The sequence below is a fragment of the Dipodomys spectabilis genome, unplaced genomic scaffold, assembly GCF_019054845.1.
Source record: "Dipodomys spectabilis isolate Male_0828 unplaced genomic scaffold, ASM1905484v1 ptg000018l, whole genome shotgun sequence".
Classification (NCBI taxonomy): Eukaryota; Metazoa; Chordata; class Mammalia; order Rodentia; family Heteromyidae; genus Dipodomys; species Dipodomys spectabilis.
This window is the reverse complement of record NW_024870695.1, coordinates 9,568,721-9,580,206: the sequence shown is the minus strand read 5'-3', so window position 1 is coordinate 9,580,206 and position 11,486 is coordinate 9,568,721.

The window sequence follows — 11,486 nt, the reverse complement described above, 5'->3', positions numbered from 1 at the left end:
CCTGCCACTCCCTGTAAATATCTGCTCTGGTCACTAACTAGCCCTGGGTCCTTAGAGCAGGGGTTCCACCAATAGAATGCCTGATTCTCCATCCCATCACCTGCTCAAGTCAACTTCTTTTCTGGGTCTCCCCTCCTATTCAGGTAGAACAAGGACTGGTGGCCTGGTCCTGGACATGCCGTTACTTACCCTCAGAGAGAGATGGCTAGAAGGTGGAACTTGGGCACCCAGGCCAAGGCTCAGCATCTGCTGTTTTTAATCAGCTGAAAGTTGATGTTGGAGCTTCCACTATGAGGTCAAGAAATCAGTGACTGGCTTTATGGGACTTTGAAGTCAGGGAAGAGGGGAGGAGATAGAACAGAGCATCAGTCTTAATCCCCCATCTGCTGAGCTCCAGGCACTGGAAAGTTGTTAGGCCAGATGGAGGAGAGCCCTTAAATGATAGGATTTTGTTCCCACGGACATACATAGCTGAAAATGAGAACTATGATTTGAAGAACTGAGATTGAGAAGAGATCCTGGGTTTTCTCCCAAGCGACACTGTCTCAGATGCTCTTAGGAAACATACGGAATGTAAGTAAAATATCCCAGTTGTGGGAGAGAGGTTCTATTGTCTTGATTTCCATCCCTTCAAGTATGCTTGATTAAGGAGATTTGTTCAGGAGTTTGAAATAGCTGGGGCTTCCCTCTTGTCTACAGAGCCCTTATGTGCTACTTGTGATGAGATGCCTCTCTCCAGTTTCAAAAATGAAAATGACTGGCATTAGCACCTATCTCTACTAAATAACTGTTTCAGACTTCTCAAATGGAAAAAATTTCAAAGAGGCTAAATGACCCACGAAGATACACAACTGCTGGGTGCCAGTGCCTCACAGCTGTACTGGTAGCTACTTGGGAGGCAGAGATCTGAGGATCACAGTTCAAAGCCATCCTGGGGGCTGGGAAGATGATTCAGCGGTAGAGTGCTTGCCTCACATGAGGCCCTGGGTTCAATTCCTCAGCACCACATAAACAGAAAAAAAAAATCCGGAAGTGGCATTGTGGCTCAAGTGGTAGACCGCTCGCCTTGAGCTGAAGAGCGGAGGGACAGTGCCCAGGTCCCAGAGTTCAAGCCCCACAACCGAGGGGGGAAAAAAAGCCATTCTGGGCAGGAAAGACTGTGAAATTCTGATCTTCAAACTAATCGAAAAAAGCTGGAAATGAAGCTGTAGCATAAGTGATAGAGCATTAACCTCAAGCAAAAGAAAAAAGATCAGGAACATTCCCCAGGTCCTGAGTTCAAACCTCAGGACACGTGCGTGCATGCACATACACACACACACACACACATATCCACTCTGGATATCACCTTTATAATAACAATTTAAATGAACAAGATATACAACTAGTACCAAAGCAGTATCATGATCATCCGCCCCAGGCTGGGCTGGCTCCAAAATTTGCATAACCTGAACCCTCTCTAGATTAGTAATAAAATTTGGGAATGCTCATCCATCCTAGCACACTTGACAGATGACAAATCTCTTACTAAGTAAATGAGGAAGGATCAGGGTACAGCATGGAGGACTCTCACTATCCCAGGCCTTCTTTCTGCAGATTACTCGGACTGTATATGTTTATGTGAGATAAGTATGTTTGTGAGGTGGATATATGTGGTATAGGAGAGAGAGAGAGAGAGAAAGAGAGAGAGAGAGAGAGTGTGTGTGTGTGTGTGTCCTAAAAGGGCTCTTTCAGCATTGAAAATGTGTCCAGCAGCTGATGTTCATCTTTTTTTCCTTCTTAACACTCCTGCTCTATGAACAGACCCAGGGTCACAGCAACTCCCCAGGGCCTTCACATATCCCTAGTGTCTATGGGAACTCTCCTCTCTGCTGTTCACACACACACACCCCTGTGCTGCCTCTCCAGTGGCCTGAATTCTCAAGAGATGGATGGTATATATGCCTTGCTCATCTAGGCCGAGAGTGGGATGGCAGTAACTGGATGGGATAATCAAGATCAACTGCAGGGCCTTTGAAGAACGAGGCCAAACCACTAATGGTCATGTTCAACACCCTATATTGAGGTTAAGTTGATGTACCCACAGCATCACAGCTCAGAGCTGACAATAAGATACTGTGATAGGGCTGGGAAGGTGGCTCAGTGGTAGAGCGCTTGCCTTGCATGCATGAGGCCCTGGGTTCGATTCCTCAGCACCACATAAGCAAAAAGAAAAAAGCCGGAAGTGGTGCTGTGGCTCAAGTGGTAGAGCACTAGCCTTGGGCTGAAGAGCTGAGGGACAGTGCCCAGGCCCAGAGTTCAGGCCCCACGACCGGACCCCCCCCCCAAAAAAAAAAAACAACCAAAGATACTGTGATATACTGTGATACACTGAGTAAGCTGGGTTACTCAGTATGTCACATATACAAGCTGGGTTGGAGGTGTGGCTCAAGTGGTAGCTCATCAGCCAATAAGTGAAAGTGTCAGATACTAAGTTCAAGTCCCAGTCTTGGGGGGAGAGGGGGAAGGTGCGCTAAGCAACTTCTATGGACCAAGAGGTGTACTAATTGCTTTATATAATTGTTTTTGTTTGCAGTGCTCGGGATTGAACATAGGGCCTCATGTATGTTATACAAGCACTCTACCACTGAGCTACACCCCCAGCCCTCTGTAGGTTATTTAATAATCACAGTAACTATGAGGTTGGTGCTCTTATACCCACTTTACAGATGAAGAATTAAGGCTCAGCTAAATGACTTGCCCAAGATCACAGTAAGTGACAGCCTTCAACCATTCCAAAAATCAAATCTCACTGCTGTGGACCTTCACTAAGGTGATATAAAGTGGAAGGGAAGGGAAGTCTTAAAATAGCAGAAATAAAAATGCTACTGAGAACACACAGTAACTAAGACTTCAAGGCACAAATCTCTGTGGAGTCCTGCTTCAGTAAACAGATAAGATAAAATTATGATAACATCATTTTTGTTAATATGCCAAGTCTTTAATAATTGTTTCCATGTAAGCATTTCTATGTTAGTAACTTGTTCAGTAAACCACTTTTTTCTTCCAAATTCGGTCATATTAATAGAAATTCTGATGTAGAGGGGACTAAACTAATGATGCAGTTCAGTGTGAACAATCAGCCATAGATGGAGCACTCCAAACATTCGGTTATGTCAATCTCTCCATCCTTATCTGCAAATGGAGGAAACACCTGCCCATAGGACTGGGTGGAGGATGGATGGTTAAAAGATTCCCCAGGACACTGCCTATTCCTCTTTCCCAGAATGAACAACTGACAAAAATGGACTTAAAAGTCTGACCACAGGGGGCTGGGAAAGTGGCTCAGTGGTAGAGCGCTTGCCTTGCATGCCTGAGGCTCTGGGTTCGATTCCTCAGCACCACATAAGAAAAAAGGTGAAAGTGGCGCTGCAGCTCAAGTGGTAGAGCGCTAGCCTTGAGCTGAAGAGCTGAGGGACAGTGCCCAGGCCCAGAGTTCAGGCCCCACGACCGGACCCAAAAAAAAAAAAAAAAAAAATCAGCCGGGCACCGGTGGCTCACGCCTGTAATCCTAGCTTACTCAGAAGGCTGAGATCTGAGGATCACGGTTCAAAGCCAGCCCAGGCAGGAAAGTTCATGAGACTCTTTTTTTTTTTTTTTTGGTCGGTCGTGGGGCTTGAACTCTGGGCCTGGGCGCTGTCCCTCAGCTCTCCAGCTCAAGGTGAGCACTCTACCACTTGAGCTACCGTGCCACTTCCGGTTTTCTGGTAGTTTATTGGAGATAGGAGTCTCACACAGTCTCTCCTGCCCGGGCTGGCTTTGAACCACAATCCTCAGATCTCAGCCTCCTGAGTAGCTAGGATTACAGGCGTGAGCCACCAGCGCCCGGCCTCCGTGAGACTCTTATCTCCAATAAACCACTAGAAAACTGGAAGTGGTGCTGTGGCTCAAGGGGGTAGAGCGCTTGCCCAGGCCCAGAGTTCAAGCCCCACGACCGACCAAAAAAAAAAGTCTGACCACAGATGGGAAGGTTGCCCTATTCTGTGTGATCCCAACTTCAGCACACCCTCTCACATCCAGCCCTGTCCAACAATGTTGGGCTACCCCACCCCAAGTGGAAGCTTCTAGCATGTGTTCCCTATGGTGTTAAAAGAAAAATGATGGGGGAGGGGGACTAAGACTGGAAGCTCTAGACACACTAAGGCACAGCTGTGCTATATTTAGCCCAAGGGAGCTGAGTGGCCACACAGCAAATGGGAGGGACATGTAGCTTTGCCTTGAGCTAAGGATTGCTGTGAGTTGAGAGGTTAATGAAAATGAACTAAACAAGGATGCATCCTGTTCTCAGTTGGGGTTGGCATAGGAAGTAGGGCTGAAGGGCTGTTGGAAACACGGGAGATGAAACGTTAGGTTATAGTAGTGTCTGGGGGATTTGAGAGGCTGAGTTGAGGAATCAGCAGGCCAGTGGGAGTTTCTAGATGATGTGGCTAAGTTGAGGCGGCCCCTAGGAGGTGCCTGGTATGAAGATATGTGTATAATATTCCCTCACCTTTAAAAACATACAGCTGGGATAATGGCTCAAATGGTAAAACATATGGTTATTGAGCAAAGGGTCTCTGAGTTCAAACCCTGTACCACCAAAATAAACAAGGAAAACACACAACATTCCAAGGATTTTGCATTACAGCATTTATCCAGGGACAGACCCAAGAGCTACAGGCCTGGAGCCAGGAAAGTTCAAATATTTTAGCAAGTCTTTCTTTTTCTTTTTTTTTTTTGGGGGGGGGGTCCAGTCGTGGGGTCTGAACTCTGGGCCTGGGCACTGTCCCTCAGCTCTTCAGCTCAAGGCTAGCACTCTACCACTTGAGCCACAGCGCCACTTCCAGCTTTTTTCTTTTTGCTTATGTGGTGCTGAGGAATCGAACCTAGGGCCTCATGCATGCAAGACAAGCATTCTACCACTGAGCCACCTTCCCAGCCCTAGCAAGTCTTTTTCTTTCCTTTTTTTCTTTCTTTCTTTTTTTTCTTTCTTTCTGTTTCTTTCTCTCTGTCTCTTTCTTTTTTCTCTTTCTCTCTTTCTTTACTCCTACATGAGATTTGAACTCAGGACTTTGTGATTGCTAGACAAATGCTCTATACTTGAACTATGTCCTCAGTCCTTGGTTTGCTTTGGGTTTGTTTTTCAGATAGGATCTTATGCTAACTGCCAGGCTGGCCTCAGACATCAATCCTATCTCTGCCACCTGAGTAGTTTGGATTTGAGACCTGTACCATTCATTATGACTTATTCTTTAGATTTTAAAGAGGATTTGGATAGTTCTGAGCAGGGTTATACCTGTAGTCCCAACTACTCAGGAGGCTAAGATAGGAAGGCCATTTGAGGCCAGGAGACAAGTATGGGCCATATAGTGAGACTTCCTGATCTCAAAAGAGTTGGGGAAGGGATGATGTGGATAATGATGATTGGAAGTGCAGTGCAGAGTCCACCAGTAAGGACCATTGACTGATGATGATTGGGAGCTCCAAAGAATTGAAATGTTTTGCTAATGTGGATACTTTTTTTTTCATTAGTGGGGCCTGAACTCTGGGCCTGGGCACTGTCCCTCAGCTTTTCAGCTCAAGGCTAGCGCTCTACCACTTGAACCACAGCACCACTTCCAGCTTTTTTCTGCTTATATGGTGCTGAGGAATCGAACCCCAAGCCTCCTGCATGCAAAGCAAGCACTCTACCACTCTACCAGCCTAATGTGGATTTTTTTTTTTGGGGGGGTCCGGTCGTGGGGCCTGAACTCTGGGCCTGGGTGCTGTCCCTCAGCTCTTCAGCTCAAGGCTAGCGCTCTACCACTTGAGCCATAGCGCCACTTCTGGCTTTTTTCTTTTTGCTTATATGGTGCTGAGGAATCGAACCCAGGGCCTCATGCATGCAAGGCAAGCACTCTACCACTGAGCCACCTTCCAAACCCCTAATGTGGATATTTCTGAATTCCCAAATTTCCCAGCATTCCCTAAAACACACTTTAGGAAAGATTGGTAAACTTGAGAGCTTACAAAGTTTTGGCATTTTACATATTTTATTGAGCCCTCACAATGATCTCATCAGATAGGTATCATTACTCTGACTACTTCACAGATGAAGAAACTAAAACTCAGAACTTATTTAACCCAGAACATACAGCAATTGAATGGCTGAGCCAGCCAATCAATAATCACCATCGACCACTTTACAATGGAAAATTAATATACAGAAATTCATAATGTAATGTAAATACATTCTAGTGGTTTATTGGCGATAAGAGTCTCACGACTTTCCTGCTCAAGCTGACTTTGAATGATCCTCAGATCTCAGCCTCCTGAGTAGCTAGGATTACAGGTGGGAGCCACTAGCGCCCAGCTTAAATACATTCTACCATCTGGTTCTCACAATGCTTTTTTTTTTTTTTTTTTTTTATTTAAAGGAAACTAGAGGGCTGGGAAGGTGGCTCAGTGGTAGAGCGCTTGCCTTGCATGCATGAGGCCCTGCGTTCGATTCCTCAGCACCACAAAAGCAAAAAGAAAAAAGCCGGAAGTGGCACTGTGGCTCAAGTGGTAGAGTGCTAGCCTTGAGCTGAAGAGCTGAGGGACAGCGCCCAGGCCCAGAGTTCAGGCCCCACGACCGGACCCAAAAAGAAAAAAAAATAAATAAATAAAGGAAACTAGAGTATAAACAGCCAGAGTAGACTTTTTTGCCAGTCCTGGGGGTTGAACTCAGGACCTGGACACTGTCTGTGAAGCTTCTTTTGCTCAAGGCTAGCACTCTACCACTTGAACCACAGTGCCAACTTCCAGCTTTTTCTGTTTATATGGTACTGAGGAATCAAACCTAGGGCTTCATGCAGACAAGTCAAGTACCCTACCACTAAGACACATTCCCAGCCTGAGAGTAGACTTTTGTTGTTGTTGTTGGTCATGGGGCTTGAACTTTGGGCTTTGGCACTGTTCCTCAGCTGTTCAGCTCAAGGCAAACATTCTACCACTTAAACCACAGCACCACTTCCGGTTTTCTGAGTTGTTTATTGGAGATAAGAGTCCCACAGACTTTTGTGCCTGGGCTGGCTTTGAACCAAGATCCTCAGATTTCAGCCTCCTGAGTAGCTAGGATTACAGGCGTGAGCCACCGGCACCACCAAGTAGACTTTTTTTTTTTTTAAGTAGTTATACAACAAGATTTCAATTCAAGTCAGACTATGAATACAATGCATCTTTTTTTTTTTTTTTTTTTTTTGGGGTTCTGTCGTGGGGCCTGAATTCTGGGCTGGGCACTGTCCCTCAGCTCTTCAGCTCAAGGCTAGCGCTCTACCACTTGAGCCACAGTGCTACTTCCGGCTTTTTTCTTTTTGCTTATGTGGTGCTGAGGAATCGAACCCAGGGCCTCATGCATGCAAGGCAAGCGCTCTACCACTGAGCCACCTTCCTAGCCCATACAATGCATCTTGCTTAATATCCTCCCCTTACATTCATTTTCCCACATCTTTCCCAAATCTATCTATCCATAACATCAAGTTACATAGTTCAACTTATCATGTAACACACATTGAATATAATGACTGTATTGGCCCCAGACCTTCCAGGACTATGCCCCTAATCCAATGCCTGTCACCAAGGCAGGGGCAATCCTGGGCCAGCAATCCTAGGCCAGGCACTGGGCTCTGGGATTATTCAGAGGTCCTTGTCTGGTGGGTAGTACCATATCAGGGGTTCATTCTCTCCCTCCCTCTCTCCCTTCCTCCTTCTCTCTCCCCCCCCATCCCCCTCTCCCTCTCCCAGTATGCCAGTACTGGTCCTTAAACTCAGGGCCTCTCACTCAAGGCTGGTGCTTCGCCACTTGAGGCACGATTCAACTTCTGACTTTTGCTAGCTAGCTGAAGATAAGAGTCTCTTGAATTTGTCTACCCCAGCTGACTTCAAACTGGAATCCTTAGCTCTCAGCCTCTTTTTTTTTTTTTTTTTGTCGGCTGTGGGGCTTGAACTCTGGGCCTGGGCACTGTCCTTCAGTTCTTCAAGCTCAAGGCGAGCGCTCTACCACTTGAGCTACAGCGCCACTTCCGGTTTTCTGGTGGTTTATTGGAGATAGGAGTCTCACAGTCTTTCTTGCCCGGGCTGGCAAGATCCTCAGATCTCAGCCTCCTGAGTAGCTAGGATTACAGGCGTGAGCCACCAGCGCCCGGCTTCTCAGCCTCTTGAGTAGCTAGAATTACAGGAGTCACCTGCTTCAGAGCAGGTGTAGGTGTTCTAAACTGTCTCCCACCTCCAACTCTTTAATATGCTACAACTGACTTGCACTTTCCCAAGGAAATTGATCTTGAATTACAACCCAGCATTAATATGCACAAGAACCTACTAACAGGGTACTGAGAGACACCTGGAGGGGTCATCTTGCTGTTACATTTCTAGGACTTGTATTACCTATTCAACAGAGTTTTGACAACAACAAAAAATGTGCTTCAGCCAACATACCCATAGGCAAAGAAAAGAATAGTATAATGTGTTCCACACCTAAACAGAAACTGCTGGGGATTAGTGGAAAGGGAGGGAGGTTTGTGTTACTAATACCCTCTCTTGGGGAGTGGGAGGAATTCCTTAATTCTTTCCTCTTATCCAGTCTGGGCCAGGCAGAATTCCCTAAGGCTACCAGGAGAACATTCACAAGTATTACCTCTCTGCACCCATTCTCCAAGATGGAGGAAATTGCTTACCAGCCAAGTAGGGGCCCTGGAAAATATGTAATGGAAATAGTGACACACTGCAACCTTCAAGCTGACCCTACTGCTCCCAAACCACAGAGCCCCAGGGTGACTCGCAAATTCTCAGATTGAGTTTTGATCCTTTCCTGCCCGGGGGCCCCATGTGAATAAAAAGTGCTGTGGTTCTCACAGTACTACACTCTGCCACTCCCTGCCAGAGTCTCCAGCCAGACCCATTTCCCCCATTTAAAACTGGTGCCCAGCCATTTTTATTATCTTTAAAAGTTTGTGCTACCAGAAGGAAGGCAATGCTGCAGGCTTGCTAGTAAGGTAATGAAAGTCAGAAAGTCAGAAGGCAACCTGAATTGTTCCTAAGCTTTATAAGGAATAGGTAATGATAAAAGACAGAATGCACCGGGCGCTGGTGGCTCACGCCTGTAATCCTAACTACTCAGGAGGCTGACATCTGAGGATCGCAGTTCAAAGCCAGCCCAAGCAGGAAAGTCCGAGAGACTCTTATCTCCAATAAACCACTCAGAAAACCAAAAGTGGTGCTGTGGCTCAAGAGGTAAAGCACTAGCCTTGAGCTCAAAGAGTGGAGGGACAGTGCCCAGGCCCAGAATTCAAGCCCCATAACTGACAAAAAAAAAAAAAAAAAGACAGAATGCTTTCTCTAGAATGTACATTCATTAGTTCATAGGAAGCTAATCCTCGTGAACAGTTGTTTATATAGGTATATGAAATGTGTATGTTATATAATCAAATGTTTCAACACCACTTGAAAACTTCATTTTGTGTTCTAGGATTGTGGCTCAAACCCAGAGTCTTGTACATACTGGGCACATGCTCTACCATGAGCAAGCTGTACCCTCAACCCTTGAAGGTTTTTACTGACATCTTAATATGCCACAAATAAAGACTCTCTCAAAAGTATACAGTTTGGGACAAAGGGTGTAGTTCAGTGGTAAGAGTTCTTGCCTAAAAATGAGTTTACAGTTCAGGGTTACAACTGAACACACCTGCATATTCAGCATGTAGCTCAAGCACAGAAAAGGAACAACCTCCCTATGTCCCCTTCTAATAACCCACTGCCCACCAAGTAACTACTATCCTATTTCTTAGCACAGATTCGTTTAGCTTGTTTTGAACTGCATATAAATACAAACTCTTGTGAGAGATTCATCTCTCTAGTGTGTAATTATAGCCTGTTCTTTCTCATTGCTGTACAATCTACCATTATGTTATTATAACACAATTTATCTATTCAATGATGATGAGTATTAAGTAGTAATTTTGTTTGTTTGCATAATGCATTGTACTGCTATGAATTCTCCAGTCAAAGTATTCTGGTCAGCTGGGTACTACTGGCTCATCCTAGCCACTCAGAAGGCTGCAATCTGATGTTCATGGTTCAAAACCAGCCTGGACAGGAAAGTCTGTGAGACTCTTATCTCCAATTAACCACGGAAGAGTCAGAACTAGAACTGTGGCTTAAGTGGTAGTGTTAGTCATGAGCAAAAGAAACACACAGACAGGGCTGGGAAGGTGGCTCAGTGGTAGAGCGCTTGCCTTGCATGCATGAGGCTCTAGGTTCGATTCCTCAGTACCACATAAGCAAAAAAGAAAAAAAGCCGGAAGTGACACTGTGGCTCAAGAGAGTGCTAGCCTTGAGCTGAAGAGTTGAGGGACAGTGCCCAGGCCCAGAGTTCAGGCCCCACCGGACCCTCCCCCCCCCCAAAAAAAAAAAAAAAACAGAGACTGCCCAGGCCGAGTTCAAGCCCTAGGACAGGTGCACACATGTGCGTGCACATACGTGTGTGTGTGCGACATACGTGTGTGTGTGCGTGCACACACAAGTATTTTGGTGAACATTTAAACATCACACACACACAAGTATTTTGATGAACATTTGAACATATTTCTTGGGACTTTTTATGGGATTTTTGTAGTGTATTCATAGATTTGGCTTTAGTAGATACTGAGTTTGTACCAATATACATATTACAATTAAAACTGTGACAATTAAAACGTTGACAGTGATGCCTCTTGTGCTATCTTATTCTATACATTTACACACACACGTATATATGTATTCGTTTTTTGGTGTAAGGGTTAAACCCAGGGCCTTGCAAACGTCAAGCAAGCATTTATTTTACTGGGTCTTTCTACTTGTCATTTTAATCCTCTACAGCTGTAACAGGATGGGACAGGCAGACCAGGAGAATCGCTAATAAATACCAGGAGAGCGCTAATACTCAGCGGCAAAGGATTCAAACAGTGGTGGCAGTGCCTGCTCAGAATAAACCAAACGGTGATCCAGAAGTACCTGCCACGGGGGGAAAAATAGCGACTTGACTTTTCTGAGAAGCCAGAAATCGGGATTTAAAATATTTTGTCAATTCGTAATTTTGGAAAACACTATACAAAATTTGTCAGCGGGCCAGATGCCCCCAGGTCCTCAACTTGTTGATTAGCCTTGGCTGGGCTTCGAGAGAAGTCTGACCTGAACCAAAGTCCTAGCTCACCTCTAGGAGCTTAATTTTTGCTCTACCGCAAAGGGCCAATGCTGTCATCCAGGGACAAAGGCATTGGTCAGCCTCCTACCGGGGAAAGTCTTCCCGCATCATCTCTTCCCACAAGTCTCATTCTTAAACTTACAGCACCAGGGGAGTTTCCGCTTCTTAACCCGTAGTTTAAACTAGGAGGATGCCTATGCATGCAAAACTTAAAAAAAAAAAAAAAAAGTCCTTTGGGATCCTGCTGGGCTACAAGGAGTTAAGAGGAAAT